Source organism: Saccopteryx leptura, chromosome 8 (assembly GCF_036850995.1).
Source record: "Saccopteryx leptura isolate mSacLep1 chromosome 8, mSacLep1_pri_phased_curated, whole genome shotgun sequence".
Taxonomy (NCBI): domain Eukaryota; kingdom Metazoa; phylum Chordata; class Mammalia; order Chiroptera; family Emballonuridae; genus Saccopteryx; species Saccopteryx leptura.
In genome coordinates this window covers 70,477,566-70,496,195 of record NC_089510.1, presented here as the reverse complement: position 1 = coordinate 70,496,195, position 18,630 = coordinate 70,477,566, and the positions used below count along the sequence as shown (strand labels likewise).

Here is an 18,630-nt window from a genome sequence, read left to right as displayed (position 1 = left end):
TTATTAAAGTCTTGTTGGTCAAATAAGTTTGTAAAATGTGATTTTTATGTTTGCTCGCTTATAGTTTGCGTTGGAGGCTGGGCAACGCCAGGTATGCGATCTGTGAAATTGCAAATTACCTTCCTGCTTGGGAAGGGCCATTGTTTTGCTAATATTTGCTGGAGGAGTGGTTTCTGCACCAGAAAGTTTTGAAAAGAGCCGAGAAGAAGAGGCAGAGAAGCCATGTTTTGCAGGGAGAGCAGAGAGAATGCAGAGTGCTGAGGAAGAAGCCAGTTTGTGCAGAGAGGAGAAGGTGTGCAGATGGGGAACCAGAGCTGAGGGGCTTTGCGAGTTCTGCTAAGACTGGTGAGGCCTTTGATACTAGGAGAAGCTGGATAAGATTCTCCTGGTTGTGGAACTGGAGAACGTGTCAGTGGCTTTGGGAGCCCTGTGTGTTTGCTCATCAGCTGGTGCGAGACTTTAATAAAGGAATGGTCCACCATTTTTTGGCTCCACTGTTGACCGTCTGCCCGAATCCAATGAAAACTTGCATGTGCATGGCCGCGACTGCTTTCCCAACAAGCGTCCTACCAGCGGAAGAGCAAACAGGCAGGGAAGACTGCTTCCCTCTCATTCAGCGCTTCCAAAGCCCTGACGCAGTCTCCAGTTCCACACCCAGAAAGTCTTCCCTCATTCCTCTTGGAATCAAAAGCCCCACCAGCCTCAGGGGAGCCCCCAAAGTCCCACAGCTCCGGTTCCCCATCTGCACAACTCTCTGCAAAACTGGCTTCTTCTTCAGCACTCTGCATTCTCTCTGCTCTCCCTGCAAAAACTGGCTGGGCCCACAAAGACCCCTCTTCCAGCAAATGTTAGCAAAACAATGGCCCCTCCCAAGCAGGAATGCAATCTGTAATTTGTAATCAACTGCCCTGCTCTGAGGACAAGCACACAGGTGGCTGCCCAGTGCCATTTTTTTAACGGTAAACGTGAGCAAACTCAAAAAATACAAATTTTACTGTGGTAAGGTGCCAGAGAACTGTAAAACTTAATATTGGCAACGCCATTTTAAAGAGGAAAAGTCAAGGTTTCTGTCCTGTCCTTTCTTTGGAAAATGGAGGGAAAAGGATATAGAAATCTCCTGACTTACAAGGACGACTGGGTCATTTGGTTTTAAGTTCTCTGAAAGGATTAAGGTTATCTGAAGAACTCCCTTTCCCTTTCAATAAGAGGCAAAATTTACATACCACCCTACACTGATTTTAACTCTTCTTCCCTTCCTGGAATCCTGAAATTAACATGTACCTCTAGGCAAAGGAGGCTAGATAGAAACTAAAAGGTTTATGAATGTCTTTGATTGTATTACCTTGAAAGTTTTAACGTTTTTGTAAATCCCCTAGACAAATGTTATAATCTTGTTAAATGATTGTCATGCCCCTTAACCTGTATGTGGTCAAAGGGTATATAACCAACCTCTGAGATGTATTTGGCATGCACGATTTGGGTCTGCAAATGCCCCATGTCATCCATTTGTGGCCGGCATATTTAATAAATCTCCTTTAATAAAACCTTTCAAAATTCATCTGGACTTGGTGTCTGTACATAAACCCACTGAAGTGAGGAACGGTCTTTGCAGAATCTGGGGTATAGTACTTTACAACATTACAAACTCATTTGCCCAACAGGCTATTAACACTGTTCTCCTCCCCATGATACACAAAAAAAGATTCAGAGTTTGAGCTAAAAGATAAAGAGATCATTGATACATTATCTACATTTGGTTTTTCTTCTGGGTGAGAAAGCAAGGCCTGGAGAAGTTGCAACTGCCTAAGGCCAGAAAGAGCTAGAGGCAGAGATGACATAAGCCTGGTGTCCACTTTCACAGGTTTTCCACCACTTGTCTGTTCTGTCACACCACTTCCTAAGGCAGCGGGCTCCTTAGGGTGTACACCGTGGCCACCAGCGCAGGTTTGAAGCCAGGTGGTAGCCTGAAGCCCTGCTCCACCATATACCTGTTCTGAGACCTTGGGCAAGCTCACTGCACCTCGGCCTCATCCCTCCGCTTGAACTCGGACCCATGGTTCTACTACAGTAAGGCTGTGGCTCTTTTTCAGAACAATAGTAGGAATTTAATTATCAAATAGTGGCAAGATTCCTGCTCATTTTGCTTTCAAGAAAATATCATTTTAACAAGGAATCAATTCGTATAATATTGGTAGTAATTCGAGGGTATCATAAAAATGTTAAACAGTAACGACCAAGTAGATCATTAGCCAGCATTTGAGTCCTTCCTGCCTGCCAGGTTCTGTTTAAAAGAGTTATTTTACATTCACACAAAAGGAAGGATGGTTTTAGAAAGGGTCTGTTGGGCAGATAAAATATATTATGCTCACTTTCTTAAAGATGGCGCTGCCCACGTGGAGGCCATTGCCCAGGTGATATTAATGTGTGTCTCTGTGGGCTGTGGGCAGGCAGGATCCTTGTAGCCTGGGGCTTGGTTTTAGGACTAAGACTTTCCCACCCTTTTTGATGTGGGGTGGTAAAATCCCATCATGTCTCTGATAAGTGACTTTATATTAGAGACTTCCCTATTTTGTATATTGGATTAAAGGTCTGGATTTCTACACTATAAAATAGGGGCAGAACGGGAGCTTGCGCTCTTGGTTCCTGAGATTAAGATTAGCATGAGAGAGCAGAGAGATCACAGCAGAGAGCAGAGAAAAGCCACATGGAGGAGGCCAGGAGAAGCAGCCAAGATGGCGGAGTATTGAGTGAGAGGCCAGTTTGTGTAGAGTTTGTGCAGGGAGAAGGAAGGAGATGGGGAACAGAGGTGAATAAGTCTGGTGAGCTAGAAACCTTTGATTCTAGGAAACTCGGATAAGTCAGTAGCTTTGTGAGCACTGAATGTAAGTAGGTTTTGGAGCCCAGTGTGTGTTTTTACTTGCCCGCCAGGTGCCAAGCTAGGATTAAAGATGAAGGCCCACCAGTTTTTGCCTCCATTGTTTCTTTACTGACTGTCCGAATCCAATGGGAACCTGCATGTGAATGGCCTTGATGGTGGCTGCTGGCTTTACATTTGGCGTAGTCTGTGGCAGGATTTGGAGATCGGTATGGAGCTGCCACCTTTGATGTGCATAGTAGAGGACTGGCTGCTGTCATGGTTCCCCATGGCTGTCCTTTTAGGGACCATAGGCTGGTTGACTTTTACAGCCATGCGTGAGGAAACTGAGAGCTCTGTGGAAGAGGCTGCCCGGGACCTGAAAACTGAGCAGCGGAAGGAGCTGGAGCAAACGTGGGAGAAACAGATGCTGACCCTGGAGCTGGAGGAAGCGCTAGAGAAGGAGGCCGACCAGGTTTGCGAGATTCGCCTGGAAATGGAGCAAATGCTGGAGGAGGATTCACAGGTTCGTGAGTTGCAGATTTCCCTGGATGTTGTGGAGAGCCAGCAGTGGCAGGAGGCCGGGGCTGAGGCCGGGCCCAGGGCTACAAGCCCGACAGTGGGAGCTGGTGTTTTCAGTTCCTCTTTGGAGGATGAGGAGAATCGGGCTGGAGTTGTGATCCACAGTCTCCAGAAGGTGAAAGCCCAGCTGGAAGCAACACCTACTACGGCCCTGGTAGGTCTGCGATTTTGGGACATAGGGCTGGACGCCATGTGCCCCTCTTTGGGACAGTGTAAGACCTGCGAGGACGGCAGGGATGAGGGGGGTGGCTGAGGCCCCATGTGCATGGACTGATTTCCTGGACTACGACTGGAGTGGGCATTGGCTCCTTTGTTGAACGGACTTACGGATTTTGGACAATGTGAAATACCCTGATGGGGGTGGGGGGTGGCTTTGCTGGAAGCACTCCCCTGCCCTTGGAAGCTTTTCCCATGGCTAGAAAGAAGGCCGAGGACATTTTGCGCTTTGGGCTAAGTGCTCAGAGACTGGTGAAGTGTACCTTTGTGATTGTTGAAACTGTATGATTTTTGCTGTTGTAATTTGTATAATGTGCCTAATTTCCTTACACAGGGATGCCGGTGATGTAGATTGTGGGTAGTAAAGTGAGCATAGGAGTGGATTGTTGGGTAGATAAAATGTATTATGCTCATTTTCTTAAAGATGGCGCTGCCCACGTGGAGGCTGTTGCCCAGGTGATATTAATGTGTGTCTCTGTGGGCTGTGGGCAGGCAGGATCCTTGTAGCCTGGGGCTTGGGACTAAGCCTTTCCCACCCTTTTTGATGTGGGTGGTGCAATACCATCATGCCTCAGAAAGTGACTTTGTATTAGAGACTTCCCTATTTTGTATATTGGATTAAAGGTTTGGATTTCTACACTATAAAATGGGGGCAGAACGGGAGCTTGGGCTCTTGGTTCCTGAGATTATCATTAGAGGAGAGAGCAGAGAGGAGAGCAGAGAAAGGCCACGTGGAAGAGGCCAGGAGAAGCAGCCAAGATGGCAGATTGTTGAGTGAGAGGCCAGTTAGTGCAGAGTTTGTGCAGGGAGAAGGAAGGAGATGGGGAACAGAGGTGAATAAGTCTGGTGAGCTAGAAACCTTTGATTCTAGGAAACTCGGATAAGTCAGTAGCTTTGTGAGCACTGAATGTAAGTGGGTTTTGGAGCCCAGTGTGTGTTTTTGCCTTGCCCGCCAGGTGCAAGCTAGGATTAAAGATGAAGGCCCACCAGTTTTTGGCTCCATTTGGATTATGGAATCTCTTATTTCATGACAACCTAGTGACAGAAAAATAACACTGACTTGAGGTGTGGGTATGGACTTTGTCCTCTTTTACACTGAAAGATGACATTCCTGTAATTTGTAGACTTTGTCATGCATAAGATGCCCTCATGGGCTTCCTGAAACACCGGGACATGGACTTGGTTGTGTCAACCCATGTTCCTGTGACCACACGTCTGTCAGACAGCTGGTGTCAGGGCAGAGAGAGAGTCCTCTGCCGACATTTGAGGGAATACAACACTGGTACAATCGAGATGTAAGGGGAAGGATCCACAGCAGATGCGAGGATTAAATAAAACCCTGCAGTGAGGTTGTTAATGACAGACATACCTCAGATACTGCAGGTTTGGGTCCAGACTACTGTAGTAAAGCCAGTATTAGAATAAAGCACGTCATAATCTTTCTGCTGGTGGAGGGTCTTGCCTTCCATTTATAGAAAAAGAGACACCTGTGAAGCACTGTGAACTGAGGTGTGCCTGTACGCCGAGGCCCCGCGGAGCCAAGGTGCGCCTGGGCGCCTGTATGCTGAGGCTCTGCTGAGGTTTAGGCAGACTAGTATTCTAGTGCAGTGGCTTTCACAGTTTGACCAGACCCATGAAAAACCTTTGGGTCACAGCACGCTCACATTCTGTGATTTATAACAAAAAATATATACTTTGTCCCATTTCTGGCACAGAGCTCCTAAAACCTTTGAAATTCCCTAAGTCATAAGAGCAATAAAGATGTCTTGATTGTCATAAAAAAACCTTTCAATCACACCTGAGATTAGGTGACTAAGGTGATTGTGGAAAGGACCTAAGGATGAGGGCTGGTAACCAGGGAAACCAACCATATAATTAGAGGGCTGGAACTCTCAGTGCCGCCCCCACCCTACCACCACTCTCTCACCGGGAAGTTGGAGAGACTGGATTCAACAACCAGTGGCCAGTGGTTTAATCAATCTTACCTAGGCAATGAAGCCTCCATGAAAACCCAAGGAGAGCTTCCGGTTGGTGAACACGAGACTGGGGAGAGTGTCTGCTCAGAGAGCAAGGGAGTTCTAGCCTCTCCCACACACCTTGCCTTCTGCACCTGTTCATAGGGTGGTTCCTGAATTACACCCTTTTATAAGAAACTGTTTTTATTTTTAAGTGAGAGGAGGGGTGTTGGGCAAATGAGTTTGTAAAATTTGTGTTTTTTGAGTTTGCTCACTTTTACAGTGTTAAAAATGGCGCTGGGCAGCACCAGGTATGTGATCTCTGAAACTGCAAATTACCTTCCTGCTTGGGAAGGGCCCTTGTCTTGCTAATGTGTGCTGGAGGAGAGGTTTTTGCGCCAGAAAGTATTGAAAAGAGAAGGGAGGAAGCCATGTTTTTGCAGAGTTTGTGCAGAGAGAAGATAAGCAGATGGGGAACCAGAGCTGAGGGGCTTTGCAAGCTCTGCTGAGACTGGTGGGGCCTTTGATTCTAGGAGAAACCAGAGAAGATTCTCCTGGTAGTGGAACTGGAGAATGTTTCAGGGCTTTAGGAGCCCTGAGTGAAAGGGAAGTGTTTTCCCTGTGTGTGTTGTGTTGCTTGTCAGCTGGTGCGAGACTTTAATGAAGGAATGGCTCACCAGTTTTTGGCTCCACTGTTTCTTTACTGTCTGTCCAAATCCAATGGGAACCTGCGTGTGCGTGGCAACGGCGGTGGCCCCTGGCCATATAGGGGAGATAGAGAAACAGACTCCCGCATGCACCCCGACTGGGGTCCACCCGGCAACCCCACTGGGGGCCTGTGCTTGAATCAATAGAGCCACTGGCTGCAGTGGAAGGGAAAGAGGGAGAAAAGGAGCAGCAGGAGGGGAAGAGAAGCAGATAGTCACTACTCTTGTGTGCCCCGACCGAGAACTGAACAGGATGTCCATATGCTGGGCCAATGTTCTATCCACTTGAGCAAACCGGCCAGAGCCAGAAACCAATAATCCTGTAAAATGTTTCTCTGAGATCTATTTCTCTGAGATGAATTGCTCTAACAAATTAGTCTAACCCAAGGAAGGGGGTCTGGGGACCTCTGATCTACAGCTGATTAGTCAGAAGCACCAGTGACAACCTGGACTTCTGACTGGTGTTGAAGAGGGTGAGGGAGTCTTATAGGACCGAGCCTTAACCTGTGGGATCTAATGCTACCTCCAGGTAGACAGTGTTAGAACTGAGTTAACTGCTTGGTAGTATCAGGGACCTGGACACACACACACACACACACACACACACACACATCTCTCTCTTACACACACACACACACACATACACATGACAGACATACTGGCAACTTAAAAATTTAGGAGGCAATAATTGAACAAAAAGTGTTTGTTTGGAAATCAAAGGAACTGCAACACAGGAAGTACAGATTCAGGAAGAAGCCTCAGGGTTTTCATGGGAAAAGGAGGAAAATGAAGTAAGCCGTATTAAAGCAGAGTTCATTGGTGCTAGAGAGGTGAGGTTAGGCTGTACCTCACAGATTGGCCTGAATCTGGTCATCAGGCAAAAGGCTAGATTTGCACTTCATCGATTGGTTAGCAACTTTGTCGCTGGCAAAGTTCAATTTCATCAGTTCTTACAAACAGGGTATTCTCATCTTACTGACATCTTGGAGTGTTGGCAGTTTGGTCTAGTTTGAAAGATTAAAAAACCAAAAACAAGATGTGCTGGGAAGTTCCCCGGAAATGACTCCTCTGGCTTTACATTGACATGCTTCCCCTCATGTCCTCTTTCACTAACATAAAACTGATACGATAAACTCTATTATTACTATTATTATTATTATTATTAAACTATCCCACTACTGTGACCTATAATTTGAAAACTTTACTTAGAGAGTGAAAGAACGCCAACTAGGTGTGAGAGGCAGACCTGGGTGGGGATCCCTGCTTCTTTTTTATTTAAAAGTGGCCTTGGCAGGCCCACTCCGCCCCACAGTTCTCTATCAATAAAATAAGACATTACATCTACAGCAGAGGGTCGTTGTGGTAATGAGAGATAATGTATTAAAATGCTTAACACAAATAAAAGGCTCAATAAATGACATTTATTGTTGGCTCTTTAATATCTGCTTGTGGGGATTAATTAAAATGGGTATAATATATGTAAAGCAGCCAGCATGGTTACCTTCGGTAATTGCTGGGCAACTCCTATCTGCTCATGTATAATATAGACCCCATATTTCTCAGTAGTAGCTGGGAGATGTTGGCCAAGTCACTGACCTCCCTGGGCATCCATTTTCTTCTGTGTTAAAGGAGGGAGACGTGGGATTGGGCTCCAACCATCCCTCTGCTTCTAAATCACCAACCTAGGCACTATCACTTCTGATTTTGAGAGCTGAATTGTAGCAAGAATGTGCTTTTGGGAAACATGTATTTCCTAAAAACTCTAGGAGGAAAACAGCATATTCAAATAGATGGTTGCTTTTTTTTCAGTATTAGTCCTTCTAATTCATATAATGGACCAAGCAAACTGACCACAGACCAATCCACCCATTGCTGCTATATTTCTTTTTTAGGGATTCCCTATGAGCCTCATTGAATTATAAAACTGGTTTTTTGTGTTTTTTTTTTTAATTTAATTTAATTTATTCATTTTTAGAGTGGAGAGAGAGAAACAGAGAGAGAGAAGGGGGAGGAGCTGGAAGCATCAACTCCCATTTGTGCCTTGACCAGGCAAGCCCAGGGTTTCGAACTGGCGACCTCAGCATTTCCAGGTCAATGCTTTATCCACTGTGCCACCACAGGTCAGGCCTGTTTTTTTTTTTTGTTTTTTTTAATTAATTAATTTATTTTTACAGGGACAGAGAGAGAATCAGATAGAGAGACAGACAGGAAGAAAGAGATGAGAAGTATCAATCATCAGTTTTTCGTTGCGACACCTTAGTTGTTCATTGATTGTTCTCTCACATGTGCCATGACCACGGGCCTTCAGCAGACTGAGTAACCCCTTGCTCGAGCCAGTGACCTTGGGTCCAAGCTAGTGAGCTTTTTGCTCAAGCCAGATGAGCCTGGGGTCTCGAACCTGGGTTCTTCCGCATCCCAGTCCGACGCTCTATCCACTGCGCCACCACCTGGTCAGGCCTGTATTTTTTTTTTTAAAGGAATTTTTATGAGTTTATTTGAGCCAAACTGATGACAATTGCCAGGAAGCAAAATATCAGGGGACTGAGAAAGTACTCCCTAAAATGGTGCTCTTTAAAGCAGAGCAACAACTTCCTTGTGAAATCACAGCCTGTGTCCCCTCAGTCACCTGACTTGGAGTTGTCCTTAGGACATCCTAAAGCCGGAATCTGCTCAGCCAGCTGGTGCTTTCCAAGGGAACCAACCCATAAACTACCCTATTGGGGGGCCAATCAGGTGGAAAGCCCCACCCCCTTACATTCATTTTATTCTGAAGGAAAAGGGTGGCAGCAAAAGCAGGCCAGCTGCAGCTGCTGTGGCCCCGACACCCCCCCTCCGTTCATCGGCACCCCAGCCCTCCTGGTTCAAGGGGACACCAACCAGCTCTCTGGGAGCATCTTTCACGTGACTGCCTATGTCTCCTCAACAAACACATCATCTAATTGGTTTGGGTCCCCTATATTTTGAAGAAAGACATGTTTCAAAATTGAGAAAACAGACTAAGTGCCTAGCCTGAAGAAATTTTATTTTAAAAAAAGGTTGAATCTCCCTGAAGAATATATCTTTTTAAAAGTATTAATCAACTTTTTTAAAGTACTTATATTCTTTAATAGCTAATTTTCAATTGACTATTAAAAATTATTTTTTCTTCCCCAGCATTTGAACTGAATCATATTAGTTTTCCTTAAAGTTAAGTGATTTCATTTTATGATCTTAGGGATACTTGGAAAGCAATTTCAGTTCCAACTCTTTTAAAGCAATGGTATCTGGTAATTTAAGGGGAAAGTATTACTTATTATATTATTACACATCTTAAAAGAGGGACCTATTAGCCTGACCAGTGGTGGCGCACTGGATAGAGCATTGATCCCGAATGCTGAGATCCCTGGTTTGAAACCCTGAGGTCCCCAGCATGAGTGCGGGGTTGCTGGTATTGAGCATGGGATCATCAACGTGATCCCAAGGTCGCTGGCTTGATCCTAAGGTCACTGTCTTGAGCCCAAGGTTACTGGCTTGAGCCCAAGGTCGCTGGCTTGAGCCCAAGGTCGCTGGCTTGAGCCCAAGGTCACTGGTTCAAGCCCAGAGTTGCTGGCTTAAGCAAGGGGCTACTGGCTCGGTTTGCGTGCCCCAACCCCCACCCCATTAAGGCAGGTATGAGAAGCAATCAATGAACAACTGAAGTGAAGCAACTACAAGTTGATGTTTCTCATCTCTCTCCTCCCTCTCTCTCTCTTCCTTCCTATCTCTCTAAATAATAATAATAATAATAATAATAATAATTTTTAAAAAAGCTATTAGACCTCATTCTGAGAAAAGGTAAAACAGGTAAGTGGTTGAACCATTTAAGTATGAAAGAGTGATCATTCCAGGAAATGTTTAAGGTAAGCATTTTCTGGCATTGTAAATAATGAAAAGCCAAGAAAATAAAGAGTAGGAAAGAATCGCTGAGCAAGCAGAGTGGTGGGGCGCAGATAAAGACAGTGGAAAAGAAGGAAAGGCAGCCTCTCCGTAGAGTGGTCCTCTCTGGCCTCAGTCCAGGCTGGTCTGAGAGACACGGTCCAGGGCGAAACCATCAGCCCGGGAAGAGCTGGCTCTGCCTCTGCCTCTCCATCGCCGGAACTGCTGGGGAAACGGGGGAAATCTCCCTATTTTACTTTTTTATTCTTGAAATGTAGTGGTGGAAGAACTTTTGAAAAACAAGAACTGAGCATCTACCCTGGGAGCAGATTCCTGGCTGGCTGGTCTGCCCTTTTTGCTCCATCTCACTACCCTTTCCAGCACATCTCATCTTTTCCTTCTTGTCGACACCACCTGAAGAAACCATTGCTAAAGACCCCTTTGGATAGTAGGGCAGCTCCTTTTTAAAATGGCAAGTACATATTTGGAGGGTTAAGGGGCTGTCAATCACTCACTGTCCATGCACTGCTGTGAACCAGCTCAGTCAGACTTTCAGCTGTACTGGGTTGGGGCTTTCAAAAGGGTGGGGTGGGGAGAGGAAGGTTTTAGGACATTTTATAGACTGGTGACCTTTGGAGAAGAAGAGCAGGTTTAAGGAGACAGGCCTGAGTGGTCCTGGGGCTTTGTGGAAATGGGAAATAATTAGAAAAAAATAGGGGGATGGGTCCCACATGCAAACTTTGCATATTTCAAAATTTTTCCAGGATCTCTTACCCATAATCTTAACTTTCCCAGCTAGCATTGTTAGTGATTAGTTCAATGCTTTTGTCAGTTAAATTGATTTTTACAGGCTGGATGAATATTCGTTAAATTTTTTTTTTTTTTATTAAGTGAGAGGTGGGGAGGCAGAGAGACAGACTCCTTCATGCACCCTGACTGGGATCCACCCAGCACGCCCCCTACCAGGTGATGCTCTGCCCATCTGGGGCCATTGCTCTGTTGCTCAGCAGCCAAGCTATTTTAGTACCTGAGGTGAGGCCATGAAGCCATCCTCAGTACCCGGCGCCAACTTGCTTGAACCAATCACGCCATAACTGTGGGATGGGAAGAGAGAGAGAGAGAAAAAGAGAGAGAGAGAGAGAAAAGGGAGAAGGAGGAGTGGAGAAGCAGATGGTTGCTTCTCCTGTGTGCCCTGACTGGTAATCGAACCTGGACGTCCACATGCCAGGCCGATGCTCTACCACTGAGCCAACCAGCCAGGACTGGATGAATATTTTAAACACTATTTATAATATTTTGTTTATATTTCTCCCAACACTTGGGAGAAATAATCCATACATTGTGAATTTTCTTAGGCTGTTTCATTTCATGTCATTTTTAACCTCAATGCATAAATGTCAAAGTAACTTAATTTTTATACGTCTGTAAATTTTAAAATTTTTTATTTTATTTATTTAATTTTTTTATTGATTCATTTTAGAGAGGAGAGAGATAGAGAGAGAGAAGGGAGGAGCAAGAAGCATCAACTCCCATATGTGCCTTGACCAGACAAGTGCAGGTTTCGAACCGGCGACCTCAGCATTCCAGGTCGACGCTTTATCCACTGCGCCACCACAGGTCAGGCACGTCTGTAAATTTTAATATCTAAATAAAATCACAAGTTTGAAAAGTGCTTTACTAGACTAATCTGGTTTTTAACCTAATTCACAAATGAGTTCCACGTGACATCAAAGCTAATGGGTCGACTCTCATTGCTGTGGGGAGGGGTACAGCCCGTGGGGCAGAGTTAGCCCAGCCAACCGGAAGAGAGGGTGCTGGTTGCTGCTACAGATCTATAAAACTACAAATACTGGACCCAGCCTTCCTAAGACCTCACCTTCTACTGTTCTTCCTGAGTACTCTATATTGGTTAACAAATTCACCCACTGAGGAATCCCAAGTGAAAACCTCAGTTATCTTCAATATCTTTCTTTCCTTCATTATTAAATCTCTCCCTTCTTCTCTGCCTTGATCTACTTTTGTTGTTGTTGTTTTTTAAAGATTTTATTTATTAATTTTTACAGAGTGGGGGGAGCGTGAGAAATATCAACTCACAGTTGTTTCACTTGAGTTGTTTTTTGATTGGTTGTCATATGTGCCTTGATCCGGCAAGCCCAGGGCTGTAAACTGGTGACCTCGGCATTCCAGGTCAGTGCTTTATGCACTGCGCCACCACAGGCCAAGCTGATATACTCTGTTTTAATTTTTTTTTAATTTATCAATTTTAGAGAGAGAGGAAGAGACAGGCAGAAACACGGATCTGTTCCCGTATATGCCCTCACTAGTGCAGGAAAGTAACTTATTTACCTCTGTTCTTTCCTTCAACAGCGATTTTTCTTCAACCCTCCCCATCCTGTATCTTCCAACATTCCTCAATCCCCCTCATCTGGTTTTTGGCAACAATTCCCCAAAGTTAATGCTATCCCCACCTCTCCCTTTCCTCTTTACACAGTCATTTAAACTAGCCAGTCAAGAAAGAGTAAGATTGTAGGGTCACCACCCCAGCCAATGGGGAAGACCCAGCTTCGGGCCTGTGTTAGGATTTATTAATAAAACAACTCAATACCCAGCCCACGCACATGCTGGCTGGCTTTCACTAGGGGCAGAACGCCCTTCTGCAGAAGTTATTAAAGTTGCCTTGCCGAGGTATTTTGTCTCCATGAGTCTCATTTAATTGCAACTCTAACACTAGGAACTGAACCAGCAACCTCTGTGCATTGGGGCGATGCTCTAATCAACCAAATTATCTGACCATGGCCTTGATCTACTACTTCATTTGTCAAATTTCTGTGGATGTTAAAGGGGCCACAGACTAAACCTGACAAACTCAAAGGAGGCCTGCATGGCAGCCTCATAAACCCGGAGACCTAAAGTAACCACATAGGATGGTCTGAAATTAAAACTTTCTAAGTAAAAGCAGTTCATGGTGGGTAGTCATGTCCTAGAGTAGTATTTTTTCTTAACAAAGGTCAATCTTCACCTTAACTGAGCCTGTTGTCTTTTTGCATCTAAAATAACATACTTGAAAAGATACCTTTGGAATATCAAAATAATCTCCTTTTTTCCAGACCCCTCAAAGCACAACCACTGCTCCCGAGCAGAGACCACAGATCCCCATTGTTATTATTATCATGTTAATTGTTAACTATCCTATACCCACCCGTGTAAAAGAACTATTTCTTTTACTTTTTACCCAACCCCAGAGATTTCTCCGCTTTGCTTTCTCTTCTTCTCCCTAATCTATCACCTATGAATGTCATGTGATCCCCTTATGCCTTCCCCTTTGATTCTGATGTATAAAATAAATGGTAAAGCCCTAGCTTGATAGCTTGGTTGGTTAGAACATTGTCCCAATAAGCAAAGGTTGTGGGTTCAGTTCCCAGTCAGGGCACATACAGAAACAGAGTGATGTTTCTGTCTCTTATTCTCTCTCCCTCCATCTCTCTCTAATATCAGTAATAATTTTTTAAAAAATCAGTGATAAAACTGCCATTTTCTGGAGCATTTTCTCAATCCCCTGAGATTTTGCTTCCTGGCAATTATCAGTTTGGCTCAAATAAACTCAAAAAATTTCTTCAGCTTTGGAAATTTCTCACACTGACATTTCTCTGACCATCTAGTGTGTTCTAGGAACTAGGGAGAACATCTGGATCAATGGGTATGAACCCTGCCCATCTCCCTTTTTGAAACTGCCATTAGTAGGCTCTCAACACTCACCTACAAGTGTGGGGGGCTGGTCAGTCTGCCTACCTTCATCTAATCGATTCTTCATTGCTTACCAGAGCTATCTTTCTAAAACTTAGCTGCCCTCCCTTGCAACAACCACTAACCAAAGCCTTTAGCAGCCTGCGTTTGGTCTATCTTCCCAGCTTTGTCAAATTGAGGATGGAAGGGCCTGAAGGAGTTTAAAAAGTAACAACCCACATCCATGCTGTTTCTTTATCTACTTCCTGAAACAAACAGTCTAAACCTCCCCCTCATGCCCCTCTCCTCCTGGAGATATAAGGGACACATAGGTCTGCAGACAAAAAGATCAGGCTCCTCTCATATGAAAGCTGTAAAGGTATATGAGACTCAAAACAGTCAACTTCGGGGAGCTAGAGTCTTGGTGCCTATTGGGTCATGGTGCTCCACCACCGGCAAATAAATCCTCTTCCTCCAGCGCGCTGTCTGAGCGTCTTTGTCCTTTGAAAGTCGTTTCCTTTGTTCTGTAACAAAACCATTCCCAGAATAGCCTATGCCCCTTCAGACATCTGAGACTTCATATCCTTCCCCTTCCTGGAATCTACTTGATCTTATCCACCTTTCAAAGTTGTATGTATGTATTTTTCTTTTTTTAAAGTGGGAGTCATCTTTTTTTTTTTTTTAATTTAATTTAATTTTTTTTAAAATTTTATATTTATTCATTTTAGAGAGGAGAGGGAGAGACAGAGAGGAGAGACAGAGAGAGAGAAGTGGGGGAGGAGCTGGAAGCATCAACTCCCATATGTGCCTTGACCAGGCAAGCCCAGGGTTTTGAACCAGCGACCTCAGCATTTCCAGGTCGACGCTTTATCCACTGTGCCACCACAGGTCAGACTGTATGTATGTATTAATATTTATTTATTTATTTATTGTAGGAGAGAGGGACAGACAGAAAGAAAGAGATGAGAAGCATCAATTCATTGCAGCACCTTATTTGTTCATTGATTGCTTTCTCATACGTGTCTTGACTGGGGGGCTACAGCTGAGCCAGTGACCCCTTGCTCAAGCCAGTGACCTTTGGTCTCAAGCCAGCAATCCCACATTCAAGCCAGTGACCTTGGGGTTTTGAACCTGAGTCCTCAGTGTCCCACACCAATTCTCTATCCACTGCACCACCACCTGGTCAAGCATCAAAGTTGTATTTATTCTTAAAAGTTAAGTTCAACTGTCACTTCCTAAAAACATTTCAAATATATTTGTTATAAACTACCCTTTAACATGTTATATTCATTTTTCTGGAGGTATGTCATTTTGTTTCATTATAATTATTGAAAAAATGTTGTTTCCTCCATGAAACTTGTAAGTTTCCTGACTTTAGGCCCCATGTTAGAGTTGTTTCCATATGACCCAGAGCATTGCTCTGTTATATATAAATTGAGCTGAATAAGCTACCCAAATTGGACCTATCAAAAATTTCAGTCATGTCAATTTTTTATTGGTCAATGAACAAAGCAAACAGTGGTCTTACTTTTTTTCTTTTAAGGTCCTCAGTGAAAATACATCTCATAGATTAATATAATCACACTCTTGTGCCTCAAAATTTTGCATTCTATCTTAGCCTAAGAAATTCATATCCACTTTAATGAGTTCACTTTCATCCCAAGTCTTCATGGCCAATGAATGTAGCCTGTAGGCCAATGTGACCAAAGCACGGCCCTTGTACCACCTTGTACAGCTAGTGCTCGACTTATGACCACGATTGGTTCTGACACAATTTGGTCGTAAGTTGAGTAGGTTATATGTACAGTACTGTGAAATGATGTTATAAAAATCTTTAAGTCATATATTATCATAATTTTCTTTCATTATTGTTAAATATAATTTTCTTTGTTCATTTTATGCAATTTGTATCATCTCTACACCATTTTGTTTCTTATTTTTACATTCGTCAGATTTAAGTAAAACACTGCATTACCAGTACAAATGGTTTAATATTTGCAAAGACAATTTCCTCTTGGTAGACATCTTGGGAGGGGTTTGATGAAAAATATCCAAGACACAAAACACAAACTGCTGTACCGAGTCTGGGATAACAGTTGAAATGGTGCATGCGGAGATGGTAGTGCTGCCGGAAGCTGGTCCACACTGTCGTACGCCCAGCTGGGCAACGCTTGCGCTGCCAGACACAGAGCAGTTGTGGCTAGTGATTGTGGTCATAAAGTCGAATGGCCGTAAGTTGCATAGGACATAAGTCGATCAATATTTGTATTCTTGCCACCAAATGTGCAAGTTACAAATTTAGATTCTTGAACCCTACCCCAGACTTCCCGAATCAGAATCTCTGAGGATGGAGCCTGAGAATTTGCATTATTTATAAACTCCTCAGGGCTGCAATCCATGGGAAACTTTGAGAATCTTCATTCTATAAATTCCTCAGAGAGCTTGGTTGAGGGCTGGCTCAAGAATGTGGTAGATTCTCTGAATCTCTTATTAGCTCTAAGAATAGCTAGACTTCACACATCATAGAATGTGAACATTGAAATGTACTTATAGTTCCTACAGTTCTCTTGTTGAGAATTATAAAGATGAATGAAAGCTTGTAGGATTCAAAGGAGTGAGAAAACAAGGAACTGAATTTGGCTCTTAATCTGTTACCATTTGGCAAAAAGATATATACTTGAAATTAGGAAGTTATTGAATGTAAGACTGGAATCTGACCTTCCTTCAGCTCCTTTTCTTCTTAGCTTTGTGTACCTCTTTTATTGTTCTTTTTAAAAAAATTTAATTTATTGTGTTTACATAGATTCTAGTGTCCCCCTGAATGCATCCCCCTCCCCTGTGTTCCCCGCAACATCCCCCACTCCCCCCTCCCCACAACACCCTCCCCCTTTCCCTCCAGGATTAGCTTCTCTGCTCTCTATAACGTTGTATTATGTGTGTATAATTTCACCAATCTCTTTACCTTTTCTGATCCCATCCTATCATCCCCTTTCCCTCTGTCCTCTTTCCCTCTTCTTTTCTTCTTTTATATAGAACATTCTATCTATAAATACTGGACTCAATGGGAAACTAAAACTATTAAGAATCTGCTTGATAGCAGGCATCATGCTAGGTGCTTTCCACATATTTCTCACTTAATAAGCCACCTGTGAGATTACTTTTTAATGTTTTTTTTAAGTGAGAGGAGGGGAGACAGAGATAGATCTGCATGTACTCCGACCAGGATCCACCCAGCAACCGTCATCTGGGGCTGATGCTCGAATCAACCGAGCTATCCTCAGCACCTGAGGCTGATGCTTGGACCAACTAAGCTCTTATCAGCACCCAGGGCTGACATTCAAATCCAATCAACCACTGGCTGCAAGAGGGGAAGAGAGAATGAAGGGGGAGGAGGGGATAAAGAGAAGCAGGTGGTCACTTCTCATGTGTGCCCTGACTGTGAATCAAACCCGGGATGTCCACATGCTGGGCCAACACTTCATTCACTGAGCCAGCTGGCCAAGGCCACTTTCTAATTTAAAAAAAAAATTTATATTCATTTTTCGAGGGAGAGGAAAGGAGATAGAGAGAGAAACATTAATTTGCTGTTCTACTCATCCATGCATTCATTGGCTGACCCTTGTATGCATCCTGACCAGAGATCAAACCTACAACCCTGGCACATCAGAACAATGCTCCCACCAACTGAACTACCTGGCCACGGCTGTGAGGTTACTTTTATACACTCATTTTGCAGAAGAGAAAATGTAGCGTATGAGAGATTAAGCAAACTGCTAGTTAAGTAGATTAGGTAAGTAATCAGGCAGATAAGGTAAGTAATCAGGTAGAATGGCTAGTTTCAAACCCAGTGCTGCCATTTACTTCTTGTATAAGCCTTGGGGAAACTCACTTAACTTCTCAGGGATAAAACAAGGGACACACAGAGTCTTCTTCACAAGGTGCTGAGGGCTTGCGATGAAATCAGGTCCCTACAGCACGTGGAACAATGTCTGGCCCTCACTCAGTGTTAGCAACTGTTCCTTCACCTCTCCATTCCCTTCCAGCCTTGGCTTTTTTTGTATCTGTAAAATTTTCTGAAAGAGGCTGTTCGTTCAGAAGCCTGAAAAGGCCTCTGCTACTTTAAATCACTTTAATAGGTGCCCATGAATACTGCTGTTGGTGCTCACAGCCAGTAGTACTTCCCTCAGAGGTTCATTCAGGAAAAGAGCTCTCTCAGCAGCCTCTGGCTTCTTTCCAGCTCACAGAGGCTGTGATGTGAGCAGCTGGGGAAAGCAGCCCATGAGTCACGCTCTCAGCTTCCAGCCGGTGAAGGGCAGGGCAGGAAGTCCCACATCACTGCTGCCAGCAACCACCGCAAATCTCATTTCACCACTGGGCTTCTCAGACCATGCCTGAGCCCCATGCACGGCCCTCTTGGCAACTTTGTCATGTTTAGTTTGCCGAGGATCATAAGGCTCACTGTGCCAGGAAGATGGGTTGAAAATGAGCTCTCTGATGACAAAACCGTCTTTTGTTGCAGGCAATGAGTACTGGTGACTCTAGTAGCAATCATGAACGGTTTTGGTTTATAGCTTTTTGTTTTTCTGTGAGCATTTAGTCTTAAGGACAGGGGGTGGGGGGCATTTATCACAACGCTATGATTACCTCTCCTAGACTGGCTGTAGTTTCACTTCATCTTCTAGGCCAAAAGCCAAAAAGA

At 44.1% G+C, this 18,630-nt stretch overlaps 1 protein-coding gene across 14 annotated transcripts in view; it reads right to left on the bottom strand.

The window, feature by feature from the left end:
* MCF2L2 (MCF.2 cell line derived transforming sequence-like 2) overlaps positions 1-18,630 on the bottom strand; it is a 261,068-nt gene that overhangs the window by 113,323 nt on the left and 129,115 nt on the right. The window lies entirely within an intron of this gene.